The following is an 18,151-nucleotide window of genomic DNA, read 5'->3' as shown; positions in this document are numbered from 1 at the left end:
TCCCGTGTACATGCGGTCACTTTACTGGACACTAAACCGAGAAATCACTCACACGTTGGAGTTGCTTTGTTTCTTAACCAAGCAACTACTGGGCCGTGTAAACAGCAGTCTTTCAATCTTTCTCCGGTGAATGGAAGTGGAATCCCCGGTTGCCCCGCCTACATTCACTGTCAATCCTGTTTAAAGCACCAAAGTGAAAGTCAGATAGTAGTCAGTAGGGCAGCTGTTGGGCACTAATGCCCCCCACAGTGTAATGGCACCTTAAGATACTGCAACTCGCTATTCATCGGCTTCCCCCGCACTAGACTCACTCCACTCCAATCTATACTAAATGCAGCAGCTAGGCTTATTTTTCTATCCAGCCATTACTCAGATGGCTCTGCACTCTGCCAGTCGCTGCATTGGCTGCCCAGCCACTGCAGAACTAAATTTAAACTTCTCACCCACAAAGCTCTCCATGGCGCCATGCCACCGTACATCGCCTTCCTCCGGTCCGTACACCACCCAGCTCGCTCACTCCGATTCGGTAACACACTCAGACTAAACACCCCTCTAATACAAACCTCACATGCTCGCCTACAGGACTTCACTAGAGCAGCACCCATCCTCTGGAACGCTCTACCCCGTAGAGGTAACCGGACAATTCCCAATACACGAAATTTCAGATGCGCCTTAAAAACTAACCTCTTCAGAGAGGCATACCATGTCTCCTGACCTAGTCCCCCTGCCCCTCCCTATGGCTCCCCACACCTTCCACCCTGCCTATCACATACGACCTCTACCCCTGCATCTCCTTACCGCCCCACCCCGTTTGCTTTCTAATAACTGATTTCCACATGTAATTCCCGTACCGCCTGTGTTCCCCCGTGCCTCATGCAACCCCCTCCGGCCTTAGTCAGACGGGCGTTTTTTTGCGCGATTTGCGCATGCGTCCGGCAATTTTTTAAAACCATTGCTTTGCAATGGTATCGGACACATGAGCGCTTTTTATGCGCTCGTCCGATAAATTATAGAACAGAAATCGCAGATCGCACCTATCTGCGATCTGCAATTCCTGTTCTCTTCTCTATATGCGCTCAATGGGGCCGGCGGCAGCAGCGCCGACCCCAGTGATAACATATAGAAGACAAATCATTCTTCTCTGCCACAGCTGTAACAGCTGTGGCAGAGAAGAACAATGTTTGCCCATTGAATTCAATGGAGCCGGCAATACAGCCGGCTCCATTGAAAGCAATGGGCTGCCGGACAGCGCTGGATGAATTGTCGGGAAGGGCTTAAATATATAAGCCCTTCCCTGCAATTCATCCAGAAAAGTGTTAAAATAAAAAAAATATATATACTCACCTTGTCCCGGCAGCCGGAGTTCAGCGCGGCCGGCCTGCAGTGGATGTGAAGGGGGTGTGAGTCAGACCTGCCCCCTGATTGGCTCAGCGCTGAGCCAATCAGAGGCAGGTCTCACTCACACCCACTCATGAATTCATGAATGGGTGTGAGTGAGACCTGCCTCTGATTGGCTCAGGCTGAGCCAAGCAGGGGGCAGGTCTGACTCACACCCCCTTCACACCCACTGCAGGCCGGCCGCGCTGAACTCCGGCTGCCGGGACAAGGTGAGTATATATATTTTTTTTATTTTAACACATTTCTGGATGAATTGCAGGGAAGGGCTTATATATTTAAGCCCTTCCCGACAATTCATCCCGGGCTCGCCCGCAGCACATTGCTTTCAATGGAGCCGGCTGTATTGCCGGCTCCATTGAATGCAATGCGCTGGACAGCTCCGGCCCGTTTCTAATGAAACGCGGCTAGGAGCAGATTTTCAGGCGATTTTCGGGCACCGGTCACGCGATTTGCGGATGCGCATCAGTCATGCGATCCGCAAATCGCGCGAAAAAACGCTCGTCTGACTAAGGCCTCCCTTTGTACTTCCTGTAACCCTCCTACCCCATTTGCTTCAAACTGTTTGTATATCACATGTAATTGTTGTATCGTCTGTGTTTTCTCCCATGCTTGAAAGCGCTGTGGAATAAGTTGGCGCTATACAAATAAAGTTATTATTATTAATATACTGATGACCTACCCTCAGGATAGGTACCAATATCAGACTAGTAGAGGCCCTCCTCACTGGATCTCCGATGATCAGCTGTCTGATGTGGCTGTGGCACTTGGGTGAGCTCTGAAACCGCTCTAGCGCATACCAAGCACAGCGCCGTACATTGTATAGTGACTGTGCTAGGTACAGCAGCTCAGTCTCATTGACTTGAAGACGGCAAAGCTGTTTTTCGGTCAGGTGACCAATGAACGTGCTGTCAAATGTTCGACAAGAGGCTGCCGCAGCCCCTTCAAACAACTGATCAGTAGGGGGCCCAAGCAGCAGACCCCCACCGATCTGATATTGATAACCTATTCTAAAAACAATGTAGAGGAAAATCCTGGCAGCATGTAGAGCTGCTATATAAAATAATACTCTTTATTCTCCCAGGAGACAGCAACGTTTCAGCCATGAGGCCTTTCTCAAGCTTGAGAAAGGCCGAAACATTGCTGTCTTTGTGTGATGGGAGAATAAAGAGTATATTTTATATAGCACCTCTACATGCTGCCAGGATTTTCTTCTACATAACGTGGACTTCTGTGGGAGTGTGGTTTGCCTCTTATCTGGCTCTTGCATTTGTTGGCCCTACCCAGATTTGGTTTTTCTAGTCTTTTGCATTTTTTATTTATCTATTCTAAAAACAAGTCATCAATATCTCAGTCCTGGAAACCCCCTTTAACTAGAAGAGAGGAAGCCCCATGGAAATGATCAAAATGTATCCCAAGTCATTCCTGCCACACTATACCTCTAGTCTAGCACTTCTTACCTTCATTCTATGTATAAGGGAGGTATCACACAAACAGATTCTAATTTCGGAATCAATAAACGACAGCGTGGGAAATAGCAGAAAAAAAAGAAAACCTGTACTGCGCATGACAGCCTGCGAGCCTAGGCAGCCATACAAAGTACAGGTTAGTGCCGTACGCAGGGTCACCGGCCGGGACCACAGCCGTAATCCGCTGCGCACGTCTCACATACGGAATCCAATCCGGTCGTCCGGCCTAAAGGGAGAGTGACATAACAGTATTATGTACATTAAGGGCTCGTTCACATCGTTTAGAAATAAGTAAAATGATGAAAGAGTGCAGCGCTATTTGTCTTGTCATATCTGGCAAAATTCCGGACGGATGGAACCCGAATGGAGCCATTGTGGTTAATGGGGTTCGTTTGGCACCATTCGGTTCTGTCATATGATGGATCGCAGGAAAATGGTAACCCCTTGTGCTGATGTAAAGGAGCCATGAGGCTGAGCTCACATCAGCATTTCCTTTTCCATTTTCTTTCCATCTTAAGTTGTAAAAACTGAAAAAACGGATCCAGTAGAATCGCTATTGGTTTCAGTGGGACTTATTTTGTTTCAGTTTGCTTCCATTCTGTCTGGTTTACGTTTTTTAGATTGGAAGGAAAAACAAGTGCAGGACGTTTAGTGCCATCCAGAAAAAAAGCAAACGGAATGGAGCTTTCCATGATTTTTTACTTGTACTCAATGGGGACAGACACAAATTGAAACTACTCTATTTGTATATATTTGGGGGTCCATTAAATCACATTGCACATGTACAGTTGCAAAACTAGAGTTAAAGAATAACCCCCCCCCCCCCCCCCCCCAAAAAACGATACGTTGGAATCTGATCATAACGTAAGAAACTTATGGAAACAGAACCTACTACAGTGTCTCCCTGAAAATGAGACCAACCTTGATTTTAAAATATAGGCCCTACCCTAAAAACAAACCCTAGCTAGACTACATTAAAAAAATGAATACATTACCTAGCAGCCACGTTCCGGGTCCCTCCCACTGCTCTCAAAGTTCCATAGCTTCGCCGCTCGCTGAACCAACGCGACGGCTGCATTGATTGGCTGAGAGCAACGCTCGCTGGACCAATCAGAGCTGTTGCTTCCTGGAGGCAGGATTTATGAATCCCACGACCAGCAAGTGATGTTCTATTGGCGGCCCTAGGAGTGCAGGATGCGCGGCAGAGCTACGGAACCTCAGAGACTAGCGGGAGGAACCCAGACCAAGGCTGCTAGATAAGTAAAATAAGCCATTCCCTGAAAATAAGACCTAGTGCCTCTTTTGTGGCAAAATTTATATAAAACGGGGTCTTATTTTGGGGGAAACACAGTAGTTTTTTAACACTTGTTTAATGGATCCATCAAAATACAGGATCAGTTAGAATCAATTTTTGTACATTTTGAAAAGAGCAAAAATTGGATTAGTTAAAAATGGACAAGAGATCACAGATGTGAACGCATTAAGTGCGTAATATGGACAGGATAAACCCCACTGACTTGCATTGGGATATTCAACCATGCTTTTTACGTGCATAAAAAAAGATTGCAGTATGTCCTGTTCTCTCTATCTTGTGGACCAAAATTGCCCATGCAAGTCTATAGGAGTGTAAGAAAACCGCAGTGAATACGCATGAAGCCAGGACATCAATTGGTCCTTCTTGCATGCGTATACAACACAGTGAATACACACACAAAAATCCATAAGAACGGCCAAATACGCTACGTGCAGTGAAAACCCATAAAATGAGCCCTTAGACCCAACCAATGCACATCCAATTTAAGCTTCTACTAAAGGCCCATTTAGACACAACGGTTATCGCTCAAAAGATGTCACTCCAGCGACTTTTGAGCGATAATCGTTGTGTCATTCACAGCACAAGATGAGCGATCACCTTGCGCTGCGAGTGGAAGATGCAAAAAACAAGCGGGTGTCCCCGCTTGTCTTCTGCATCCAGCTGTTCCCCGCCCCGAGCGCCCAGCTGTTATACAGCCAAGCGCTCGGAGTGGAGGATGCAGAAGACAAGCGGGGTGTCCCTGTTTGTCTTCTGCATCCAGCAGTTTACTGCACGAAGCGCCCGACTGTTATACAGCCAAGCGCTCGGAGTGGAGGATGCAGAAGACAAGCGGGGTGTCCCTGTTTGTCTTCTGCATCCAGCAGTTTACTGCACGGAGTACCCAACTGTTATACAGCCAGGCGCTCGGAGCGGAAGATGCAGAAAACAAGCTGGGTGTCCCCGTTTGTCTTCTGCATCCAGCTGTTTACTACACAGAGCCCCCGACTGTTATACAGCAAGCGCTCGGAGTGGAGGATGCAGAAGACAAGCGGGGTGTCCCTGTTTGTCTTCTGCATCCAGCCGTTGACTGCACGGAGCACCTGACTGTTATACAGCCAAGAGCTCGGAGCGGAGGATGCAGAAGACAAGCGGGGTGTCCCTGTTTGTCTTCTGCATCCAGCAGTTTACTGCACAAAGCGCCCAACTGTTATACAGCCAAGCGCTCGGAGCGGAGGATGCAGAAAACAAGCTGGGTGTCCCCGTTTGTCTTCTGCATCCAGCTGTTTACTACACAGAGCCCCCGACTGTTATACAGCAAGCGCTCGGAGTGGAGGATGCAGAAGACAAGCGGGGTGTCCCTGTTTGTCTTCTGCATCCAGCCGTTTACTGCACGGAGCACCTGACTGTTATACAGCCAAGTGCTCGGAGCGGAGGATGCAGAAGACAAGTGGGGTGTCCCCGTTTGTCTTCTGCACCCAGCCGTTTACTGCACAGAGCGCCTGGCTGTTATACAGCCGAGCACTCCGTGCTAGGTATGGAGAACAGAGCTGGACCGCTCTGTTCTTCATACTCAGCCTGTCATCATGGAGGGGGATACAGCTGAAACAATAACACGCTGAAAGACAACGATGAGCGACGGTATAACGAAAACTACACAATGTCAGTGCAGTTACACACAACAATTATTGCTCAAAAGCCGTCTTTCTGAGTGATAATCATTGTGTCTAAATGGGCCTTAACTGCTGACATCCCATCCTATCATGCATCAGGACATCAGCCGTAGCATAGATTCCCCGTGATAATATATGCATTAAACCAACTCAGGCTCCATCAGTTGTGACCCTACACAGCATGCTGCCAGATGACTGGACTGTTATTGGTCTGCAGGCTCATTTTTTGTAGCTGCATTAAAAAGGAACTTCCAGTAATTGCAAAAAACCACACACCCCTTCAGGACTGTATTGTGGTCTGACGCTATGGGTGGAGCATGGTGAAGCAAATATTACTTCTCCCTGACTGTCTCTTCTGCTGCATGGCCTCTCAAGGGTTATTAGTAGTGTTGGTAGAATGTACAGGGGAGCCACAGGCTCAAATGTGTCAAATGGCGCCCCCACACAAAACAAAAGACTCAATTTACAGGCATTGAAAGTGCCAATACTCAAGATACCCAACATGCAGTATATTTTTGAACCATTGAGACTTGTCTAAACTGACAGTAGTGGCCCCAATAGTAAGCGTCCCCCTTAGTGGCCTCAATAGTGATAGTGACCCTCTTAACGGCCCCAGTAATTATAAAGACCTCATTAGTTGCCCCAATAGTAATATTGACCCCTCACAGTGGCATCAATAGTAATAGTGCCCCCGATAGTGGCCCTGGTAGTAATAGTGCCCTCATAGCGGACTTTCAGCCAGGCAACAACCCAACAAGCAGTTAACCCACTCCGCTGTTCCAGTCTGATGGCAACCGCCAATGCTGTTATCAGTCTGTGACCCCTGACTTCTCTCCCATCTGCATCCCCAAGTTCGTGAAGGTGGGTGGGGCTTGACGGGAGGGGGTATCACTGCCTTGAACCGACACATCTATGTATAATTTACACCAGAAACTGGTGTAGATTAAGCCGGAAATGTCCGCCAGATCAGACCTAGCGTACATCTCTGTGTAGGCACATGGAGGTGACAGGATGCGACTAATATATGTAAAGGTGTGCGCCTCTTCAAGGGATTGTCTGCAGTAGTTGGTGGATACAGCCCACTGCTCGGGACCCCTACTCATAAGCGGACCGTCTGGCTTGCTGTCCAGTGCAGCGGGCAGGACATTGTCATCTCATGAGCAGTTAGCACAAAGACTGCAAATCTGCTCCAGCCCAGAGTTGATGTGGAGGTGCTTTTCTGATGCAGAGAATGCCAAAAGATACAATTTAAGAAGGATACGCCAGCGCACTTAATATTAAGGCAGGTGTAGGAAATGTCTAATGACAAATCCCTAAATCTATCAGAAATTTGTTACAAAGTTCTCATTGCACATGGGAAAACCCCTATGATTATAATTACCATGTATTACTCTCACCTTTTCTTAATCCTCAAACAAATATTTAAAGGGCCATTTCCCAGAGCCGGCGATCATTGTAGTGTCTTTATAAAGACATACTCTTTGAGTTCTGCTTCCTGTTGGAGAGCAAAGCAAGTCATAGCAGGTTCCAGAGGCTCGATTGTCAGCACAGCACCGCACACTTTCTTGGGCCACATCCAAACACATGGAATTTATTCTGACGTAGGGATAATGTCTACAGCAGATTGGCAGCAAACTCAGGATGTTACAGATTTAGTAGAACCAGGAGAGGACACCAAATAAAATCTTCTGCCTAGTGTCCCTTCAACCCACTGTACTGCCTTTATTGCATAGGTTGCAGTAAAGGCGTTGTCTGACAACTGTAATACTACCTAAAAGAATATAACTACTATAATACTGCCTTCTATGTACAAGAATATAACTACTATACTACTGCCTCCTATGTACAAGAATATAACTACTATAATACTGCCCCCTATGTACAAGAATATAACTACTATAATACTGCCTCCTATGTACAAGAATATAACTACTATAATACTGCCCCTTATGTACAAGAATATAACTACTATAATACTGCCCCCTATGTACAAGAATATAACTACTATAATACTACCCCCTATGTACAAGAATATAACTACTATAATACTGCCCCTATGTACAAGTATATAACTACTATAATACTGCCCCCTATGTACAAGAATATAACTACTATAATACGGCCCCCTATGTACAAGAATATAACTACTATAATACTGCCCCCTATGTACAAGAATATAACTACTATAATACTGCCCCCTATGTACAAGAATATAACTACTATAATACTGCCTCCTATGTACAAGAATATAACTACTATAATACTGCCCCCTATGTACAAGAATATAACTACTATAATACTGCCCCTATGTACAAGTATATAACTACTATAATACTGTCCCCTATGTACAATAATATAACTACTATAATACTGCCCCTATGTACAAGTATATAACTACTATAATACTGTCCCCTATGTACAATAATATAACTACTATAATACTGTCCCCTATGTACAAGAATATAACTACTATAATACTGCCCCCCTATGTACAAGAATATAACTACTATAATACTGCCCCTATGTACAAGAATATAACTACAATAATACTGCCCCTATGTACAAGAATATAACTACTATAATACTGCCTTCTATGTACAAGAATATAACTACTATAATACTGCCTCCTATGTACAAGAATATAACTACTATAATACTGCCTCCTCTGTACAAGAATATAACTACTATAATACAGCCTCCTCTGTACACGAATATAACTACTATAATACAGCCCCTCTATGTACAAGAATATAACTACTATAATACTGCCTCCTATGTATAAGAATATAACTACTATAATACAGCCCCTCTATGTACAAGAATATAACTACTATAATACAGCCCCCTATGTACAAGAATATAACTACTATAATACTGCTCCCTATGTACAAGAATATAACTACTATAATACTGCCCCCTATGTACAAGAATATAACTACTATAATACTGTCTCCTATGTACAAGAATATAACTACTATAATACTGCCCCCTATGTACAAGAATATAACTACTATAATACTGCCCCTATGTACAAGAATATAACTACTATAATACTGCCCACTGTGTATAAGAATATAACTACTACAATACTGCCCCCTATGTACAGGAATATAACTACTATAATACTGCCCCCTATGTACAAGAATATAACTACTATAATACTGCTTCCTATGTACAAGAATATAACTACTATAATACTGCCCCCTATGTACAAGACTATAACTACTATAATACTGCCCCTATGTACAATAATATAACTACTATTATACTGCCCCCTATGTATAAGAATATAACTACTATAATACTGCCCCCTATGTACAAGAATATAACTACTATAATACTGCCTCCTATGTACAAGAATATAACTACTATAATACTGCCTCCTATGTACAACAATATAACTACTATAATACTACCCCCTATATACAAGAATATAACTACTATAATACTGCCCCCTATGTACAAGACTATAACTACTATAATACTGCCCCTATGTACAATAATATAACTACTATAATACTGTCCCCTATGTACAAGAATATAACTACTATAATACTGCCCCCTATGTATAAGAATATAACTACTATAATACTGCCCCCTATGTACAAGAATATAACTACTATAATACTGCCTCCTATGTACAAGAATATAACTACTATAATACTGCCTCCTATGTACAACAATATAACTACTATAATACTACCCCCTATATACAAGAATATAACTACTATAATACTGCCTCCTATGTACAAGAATATAACTACTATAATACTGCTCCCTATGTACAAGAATATAACTACTATAATACTGCCTCCTATGTACAAGAATATAACTACTATAATACTTCCCCCTATGTACAAGAATATAACTACTATAATACTACCTCCTGTGTACAAGAATATAACTACTATAATACTGCCCCTATGTACAAGAATATAACTACTATAATACTGCCCCCTATGTACAAGAATATAACTACTATAATACTGCCCGCCTATGTACAAGAATATAACTACTATAATACTGCCTCCTATGTACAAGAATATAACTACTATAATACTGCATCCTATGTACAAGAATATAACTATTATAACACTGCTCCCCTATGTACAAGAATATAACTACTATAATACTGCCTCCTATGTACAAGAATATAACTACTATAATACCACCCCCTATGGCTTAATATATGTACCAATGATGCATTTGGTGGCAGATTATTAGTTAGGTAACAATGTAGCATGGGTAAGTCAACTTGAATTCCACTTTCTGCTCAGATGGTTTTTATGTTAATTTCTTGCCGGAAAGGTAAGACAAATATTTGGCATGTGATTGTGTGATGAACATTTCTCTTGCTTCATATCATTACTGGAAATCTCTCTATCAAACCATGAAGCAGTTGGAGCACAAATAAAATATACAGCGGCCGGGTTAGGTGACCTGTGAATGTATAGAAGTACCTTTACCAGTCAGACTATGCAATACTTCCACATTTCTTTATTAATGGACATGATGAGTATATCTACACGGTGCCATGATTACTTTCCGTGACGTCTAACAGGTTGCTGAGCAACGCAACACCAGTGCCTCTTTAAATCCAGACCCGTTATATCTGTTCTCAGACTCGAAACTAAACTTCACAGTATTATTTTTGTACTTTAATAGCTTCTACTGAGCGAAGGAGCATGACCAAAAATAGGTCTCCAAGCAAGAGCTTAAAGGGGTCGTGATATTAAAGTACCCCCTTACAGAAAAGTGTGAGTTTGACATGTAAAACCCTCACCTATCGCCTGAACAGGGGTCTGTGCCCCCAGACAGACTAGCAAAATTAATGGGGTCGCAGAATCACAGCCGCATTCATTTCAATAAAAGCTCAAGACGTTGCCGAGTGCTTTAAAGGGGTTTTTCGAGACGTAAAAAAAAGGCTATATGGCCTTAAAATATAGAAAAATTGCATACTCCCATCTCCCAGCGGCTCCCTGTCCAGCGCTGCAGCCCTGCTGCCCGCCACTGAAGCCATTCCTTCCGGGTTCCATGTGGCAGGCTCGGGGGTGCAGAGCTAGACGAAAAGGCCATATAACCTTTTATTAGGTCCTGGAAAACCCCTTTAACTTAGCTGAAATGAATCGAGTGGTGACCAAGCATGTGTGCTGCTGCACCATTCATTTTGCCAGTCTCTCAGGGGGACAAGGGATCCCCATTTGGGTGATCGGTGAGGGTCTCAGTGGTCAGATCCCACCGACCAGCTTGTTGTCCCATTAATACCTCTTTAAGATGCTGTTGCAAACCTTAAAGGGTATGTTCACCTGTATAAGCACCATGTTACAGTTTACATATCTAGATTAACAGGTGGGTCACAATGTACATGCATTACATTTTTTGTCTTGCACTGATCAAGAGTTAAAACAACCCTCTTGTTTCGGGACAAAATTCTGTTCCGGGACAGGAGAGAGGGGAGGGTATATTACCTGCCATTGTTCTTCTTTGCGGCCCCTCCAATCCGCCAGTTCCAGGGCCCGTTTTCAACCGTCCAAGTTGACAGCAGCAATTTTTTAACTACATATTATACACTGCTTTCTGATTGGCCAGTGCTGATCACCTGAGCAACTCTGGCCAATCAGAGAGCAGGTATATGGCAAAGGTAATCTAATACTACTAATGCACTGTAAAGATTTGGTATTCTGAATATTGCGTTGGCCATCTTGGAACCAGAGAATTAGAGGGATGCCAGAGAACAACATCTGCAGGTAATATATTCCCTTCCTCCTCAGGTTCCAAGACAGAATTTTGTCCCAAAAATGTACCGTTGCTTTAAACTGGCCATACACTTTAGGCCGCCTGCACACGAGCGGAAATTCCGTGGCGGGATTTCCCGCAGAATTTCCGCCGCTGGAAGCCTGCATAGGATTGCGTTAACAAACGCAATCCTATGCAGACGGCCGTGATTTGGCCGCGCGAAATATAGCGGCATGCTCTATTTCTGTGGTCTGCGCATGCGCCGACTGCCTGGCAAGCCGGCACATCAAACAGCCTGAGCCGGGGGGAGCGGGTGAGTACGCGCTGGTCCCTGCAGGCGCTCGGGTCGGGTCCCGCGGCGATAATTCTCGCCGCCGGGTCTGACCCGCCCGTCTGCAGGCGGCCTTAAGACATATACTGGCCAAACCCACTGATTTGAGTAGAACCAGCCAATCATCTAACATGCATAGCAGTCTTCTGACTTTCCCTCTGTACATCCTGTATTATTCTTCAGAGCTGCACTCACTATTCTCCTGGTGGAGTCACTGTGTACATACATTACTTATCCTGTACGGATCCTGAGTTACATCCTGTATTATACTCCAGAGCTGCACTCACTATTCTGCTGGTGGAGTCACTGTGTACATACAGATTGAAATTCAGTACAGAATAAAGGCCCTTTTAGACGGGACGAATGTCGGGCAAACGATGCCCGACACTCGTCCCCGCACATACTTGTTCCCATGCACCTGCACGGGAGCTAGTATCATTAGTTCCCAGTGGGGAGGCTGGAGGAGAGTTCTCTCCTTGCGCTCCCCCGCCCCTCTCCATTGACTTAACATAGCGGCCGTTCAATACTGAACAGCTGCTATTTACACTGAGCGATCAGCTTATTGTCCATCATTTATGCTGCATAAAGGATGGACGATGAGCTGATTGCTCATCGTTCAGTGTAAACAGCAGCCGTTCAGTATTGAACAGCCGCTATGTTAAGTCAATCGAGAGGTGCGGGGGAGCACAAGGAGAGATATCTCCTGTAGCCACCCTGCCCACCTGCTGGCCGCTCTGTGAGCGAACCAGCACTAGTAGCTTCTGTGCAGGAGCACGGGAACAAGGACACACAGGGACGAGTGTCAGGCATCGTTTGCAGACATTCGTCCTGTCTAAATGGACCCTAAGGAATGTACGTACACAGTGACTCCACCAGCAGAATAGTGAGTGCAGCTCTGGAGTATAATACAGGATGTAACTCAGGATCAGTACAGAATAAGTAATGTATGTACAGTGACTCCACCAGCAGAATAGTGAGTGCAGCTCTGGAGTATAATGCAGGATGCAACTCAGGATCAGTACAGGATAAGTAATGTATGTACAGAGTGACTCCACCAGCAGAATAGTGAGTGCAGCTCTGGAGTATAATACAGGATGTAACTCAGGATCAGTACAGGATAAGTAATGTATGTATACAGTGTCTCCACAAGCAGAATAGTGAGTGCAGCTCTGGAGTCTAATAGCCCTTTTACACAGGCCGACAGTTGGGTAAATGACTGCACGAGCACTGACGTCACCGCTAAGGTCGTAAGCGCTCATGCAGAGCGTTTACACTGACAGACTTCACTGCTGGATCACGGCTTCTCGCTCAGCGCTTCACCTTCTATGTGAAGCGCTGAGGGGCAAGCGTTTACACAGAACGACAAGCCCACAATCCAGCCATGGTTTTTAAGCTGACTGAAAGTCAGCTTTAAAAACCTGTGAGCGATTTTTGTGCATTTACACAGCGCGGTTATCGCTCAAGTTCCTTTGTTTGAATGGCCCATAATATACAATGTAACTCAGGATAAGTGATGTAATATATTTACAAAACAATTCAACTTTTTAGATGAATTCTATTTATGAACTATAAAAATATCCTTTAATACATATACCTAGATTTGCCAATCACTGCCCAGGTAAATGAGAGTGACAACCCCTGTTTGTGATCACCCAACTTTCCCATAAAAAGGATAGACTATGAATGAGACCAGAGATAAAAAGACTTAATAAAAGAAGACTCTGAAGAAATATTCCAAGAGCAATGCTCCTGGGCTTACATCTCCTTGGTGCTTCACTGACACAATAAACTAAGAAACGCAAACATTGTATCTCAGCTGCTTTGTATAAAGCCATCACTGACATCTCACTGGTGCCTTTACCTGTAAACTAGCCATAGAAGCCTGTAATCCAACCTGAGATCCGATATTCGGGATGCCCGTTGGTTACGGGAAACACGTGGAGAATTCTATACGTTTATGATATCACTGTAGTGACATAAATCCAGAATGATGACAATATTGGGATCCGCTATGACAGTTACCCAGAGCTGGGAAAATTCTTCATCAACTGGGAAAACAATTGCAAACCCAAATGTGTTCCTGTGGGGGTAAAAACTGCACAATAATGGGAAGAAGTCCAACAACAGAAACTTTTTACCTCATAGGAAAACATAGGGGTTTCCTGTAAGGGTGATTTTACCTGAAGTCATTTGAATTACTATATGAGCGCCATTCAACGACATCAGTGCTCGCCTTTGTACAGGCCGCTTCAGACTCTATGCGGGACAAATGATCGTTCGCCTCCAATAGAAAATCATTGCAGTTCGCAGCACATGAGATGTGCAGCCGGCAACGATGAGTTTCTTTCAGTTACACAAAAGATGCGATCAGCTGACAAATGGGCATTTGATTGTTCGTTGGCTGATTGAATGCCACTTCATACAGGCTGACAATTGGGCAAATGAGCGTTCCTATGAACATTAATGACCAATTGTCGACCATCGCAAAAGGGTTTTAAAGGAGTCATTCCCATCTCAGGCTACTATGACAAATCCACAGGATATGCCATTAAAGTGTGATAGGTGCGGGTCAAACCTCCGGAACCTGCAACTATGTGCTGTTCTCGCCCCCACTGACCCCGGCCACCCTGAATGCTGTCTGGATGACAGAAATAACTGAGTGTTCTGCAATACACTGTTTCAGTAATTTGGAAGCTGCAGCGAAAGCATAGCTCACTCACTGTGCTACCTCCCATTGACTTCTCTGTTTCCGTCAGCCTGACCACCCTGTATTTAGTGGTGTTCCTGATGGAAATACCCCTTTAAGTTTCGGTAATGGCAAGATATTACCATGTTTGATGCATCACCTAGCTATTCCAATCAGCTTTGGGGTCCTAAGTCCAAATCTGGCCAGGAACAACATCTGCATGGAGTTTGTATATTTTCTCCCAGCTTTCATGTTTCCTTCAAGTTCTGTCAGAGCTGTAATGGCAAACATACTGATTGTCACCCAGCTTTCCCAAAGCAGATATAACCTAGAACTGATTTCTTATTTTAGGAGAACCATTCTTTAGCCTACACCTCCACAACATTGATAATCTTTATTTGCCCAATGTTTACAAGCTCAAAGAGGTTGTCCAGGACTTTGGGGATTCTTTTCTACTGATGACCTATCCTCAGGATAGATCATGAATAGATGATCGGAGGAGTTCACCGCTCAGCATCCCATCGGAGGAGTTCACCGCTCAGCATCCCCAGTGACCAGCTGATTCCTAGCACTGCAGTCACTAAGTAGCGCAGCAGGCCAGGTTGGTATGCTAGACACAGCTCCTATTGACCAACCTGGGCCACTGCACTACAGTCAACCAAATCTGCTTCCTGCACTGCCCGTAGTGACAGCAGTTGATTAGTGGGGATCCCAAGTTGCGGCCCCCCTGCGGATCATCTATTGATAAACTGTCCTGATGACAGGTCATCAATAGAAAAAAATCCTAAATTCTTTAAAAGAGTTGTACCAAAATTACATCCATAGGATAGGGGATAATTTGCTGATCGGTGGGGTTCTCAGTGCTTAGACCTCCACTGATCTCCAGAATGGGACTCCCATTCTGCCTGTCACTGCAGGGGTCACAGTAACCTCAGCATGAAGGGAGTGCTGGTCAAACATGCACAGTCAGGGCTCCATTCATTTTAATAGGGCTAAAGGAAATACCTGAGCAGTTGGTGGGTATCTCCTCATTATCACTGAAAGTGAATAGAGCGCTAGTGCGCTTGCACGACCACTACTTCATTCAATTTCCTCCTTACTAGTGGGGGGCTCAAGTCACCCCACAATGAGAAGGACAGGGGACACGGGACGCACATTCTTGGGATCAGCATGGGTCTCAGCGGTGAGACCCCCACTGATCAGCAAGTTTCCAGCAAGAATTACTTGTAATTCTTGTACAACCCCTTTAATTCGCACATGTGTGTTGTAAATCACAATCTGGAATGAGACGTAGTTAAAAGTTACAGCACAAAAACAAAATTGCTCTTCTACGCTGGTGTCACCAAAATACCTTCCACGCCCCCCCAAAAAAGCAGAACAAAATGCAACAACATACTTAGTTCCACAAATACACCTACATGCCTCCTGCAGCAGGTTTTTCTAGCTTTTAAAGGTCGAAATGTAAGTGAAGAAAAATAGCAATCTGTCCAGCAAACAAATGGTTAATGAGTTTCAAAAGCTAGGGGGTAAGAAGAAAGTGAATCCTACCCACACAATGTATAGCCCCTGCTAACAATAGAGTGACTACAATGCATTTGATACCAGGGAAGAAGTATTGTCACAACCTAAACTTCCTGCACACAACCTCCCCCCACCCCGAGACCCTCCAGGGAACAAAAGGTTACGGAGAAAGATGGATCCTGCCATCTCATCCCTAGAGTTTACATTATGGTACCCATTGTAAAATGTATACATATAAAAAGCAGTAGCAGCAGCTTCTTCTCCTACTAGAGGTGGGCACTGGTGCCATCCTCTTGGCATAGGGTGGGGTAAGTTCCATGGAATAACATAAAGGAGTTGCAGAGGTAGCAGTCTATCCAGCACAAATAGTTCACTGTGCCAGGAGGTATTTTAGGGAGGGAAGGATATTTTAACAAGCTCTGAGCTACATGCCAACATACTCTGCCCACTGGAATTCTTGAGATGGAAGGGCATGGTGCAGGGAGGGCAGGCCTTGCATGCAAGTTACTAGCAACAATAAATGCATAAGATACAATGTATCAGTAAAGCAATATAATAAATAAACAAGGATGGAGAAGGAAGGGTGCATTCCCACACCCTAAAAGAAGAGGCCTCTTCCTCCAGACATCTCATGCAACAGGCCCCTGGGCATCTGCAGGGTGGTAGAGTGGGTGAGGGCCCCCCTTCTTTCATATCTGCATGTAAACACCCCAACCCACACACCCTAAAAAAGGAAAAAGCCACCTACACTCACCCCGCTGGACTCTCTCCTTCCTGCAGGGTCTTCTCTGTGCCAAGCAGGGTCTCCTGTGACTGTGTGCAGAGGGGGCAGGGAAGGTGCACCTCTCCCCCCACCCCTCCCAGCTCAGGGTGAGACCTCAGAGGGCCACTGGTGAGAAGAGATCGGGTGTCTATTGAGCCCCAGACGGGCGGCAGGGAGATGTGAGGCAGTCAGGGAAGGATGAGGGGAGGAGAGAAGGGAGGAGGGAGAGAGAAACAAGAGCCTGCAAGGAAGGGAGGGGAGAGCAGGGAGGAGGAAGAGAGAGCCAGGGCTGGGGGGTCCTGATTTCATACACTCCCTGGGTTGCCAGCCACACTGTACTGTTACTAGGTATCAGACCAAAGGGCTACAGTGTTGATAAACTGATACAATGTATATACAGAGGGATAGAAGGCAACAGAGCAAAGCACATAGCATTATGCTGGCACATGGGAAGAGGATTAGAAAGGGGGGGCACTGTGCAGAAGGAGAGATATTATGTAAATACAATGTAACAGTAGGGGGTGGTTGTAGGGCACCGGTGGCATGCCAGCTGTTGTGGAGCTACAAGTCTTAACAATGCCAGTTGGCAAGCCACACAAAAAAATGACAATTGTTGCATTATGTGTCCATTATCGGAATGTTCTAATCAATAATCATAGGTATAATTGTTATCCCATGGAACACTGAATCCATAAAAGGTGCAGGCAGAGAGGAGGATTGGTGGGGCACTTTATATGCCTCAGACCTAGGTGCCAGGACATATCAACAGGGAGTATAGAGATAGCATTGCACCATGGCCCTAGTGCCCGGGGTTGCCCGAAAGTCTTTCTGCTACTAAACCCCATAGTGAATGCAATACACCTTTGAACTGACCTCACTAGTGGGATTTAAACCTACAGATAAATCTTTTTAAAGGGGGTGGCTGGGAGGACTACTGACAGCTAGGCTCCTGCTCTAACAGCTAGGAACAGAGAATCCTTAGACCGAGGCAGTTTTAACCCATTGCAGCATGTAAGTAGATGACAGTGGGAAGAGGCTCTTTTCCTCACCCATTAGCACCCCACAGTTTGATTGCAGTGGGTTTCCATGGCAGCCAGAAGTCTGACAAAGGCCTCCATGAGTGCCATGTAACTCAGTCTATTAGGCCACGCCTCTCACAGAGTCTAATAGGCTTTTGTCATAGGCTTAAAGGAGTTATCTGGGAGTATAGTGTTACGCAAAAGCTTGTAATAGTAAAATCAAAAAATACATACTCGCCTGCTGCTGTTTCACCGGCCCCTGCAGAA

General features: G+C 44.9%; 1 protein-coding gene across 8 annotated transcripts in view; it reads right to left on the bottom strand.

Moving 5' to 3' along the window:
• The window catches only part of EPN2 (epsin 2), a 68,286-nt gene extending 51,224 nt beyond the window's left edge, over positions 1–17,062 (bottom strand). For 5 of the 8 annotated variants that reach the window (XM_066576595.1, XM_066576602.1, XM_066576600.1 and 2 more), the window contains exon 1: positions 16,857–17,062. The gene's annotated coding sequence lies outside the window, so the exon portion shown is untranslated. Of the gene's footprint in view, positions 1–13,756; positions 13,773–14,724; positions 14,780–16,850 lie in introns of those variants that run through there. The other 3 variants (XM_066576596.1, XM_066576597.1, XM_066576598.1) reach the window with 3 other exon arrangements.
• Between the last annotated feature and the right edge of the window lie 1,089 nt (positions 17,063–18,151).

Source organism: Eleutherodactylus coqui, chromosome 8 (genome assembly GCF_035609145.1).
Source record: "Eleutherodactylus coqui strain aEleCoq1 chromosome 8, aEleCoq1.hap1, whole genome shotgun sequence".
NCBI lineage: Eukaryota > Metazoa > Chordata > Amphibia > Anura > Eleutherodactylidae > Eleutherodactylus > Eleutherodactylus coqui.
The sequence above is the reverse complement of the archived record's forward strand: the minus strand, read 5'-3'. Positions and strand labels throughout refer to the sequence as shown.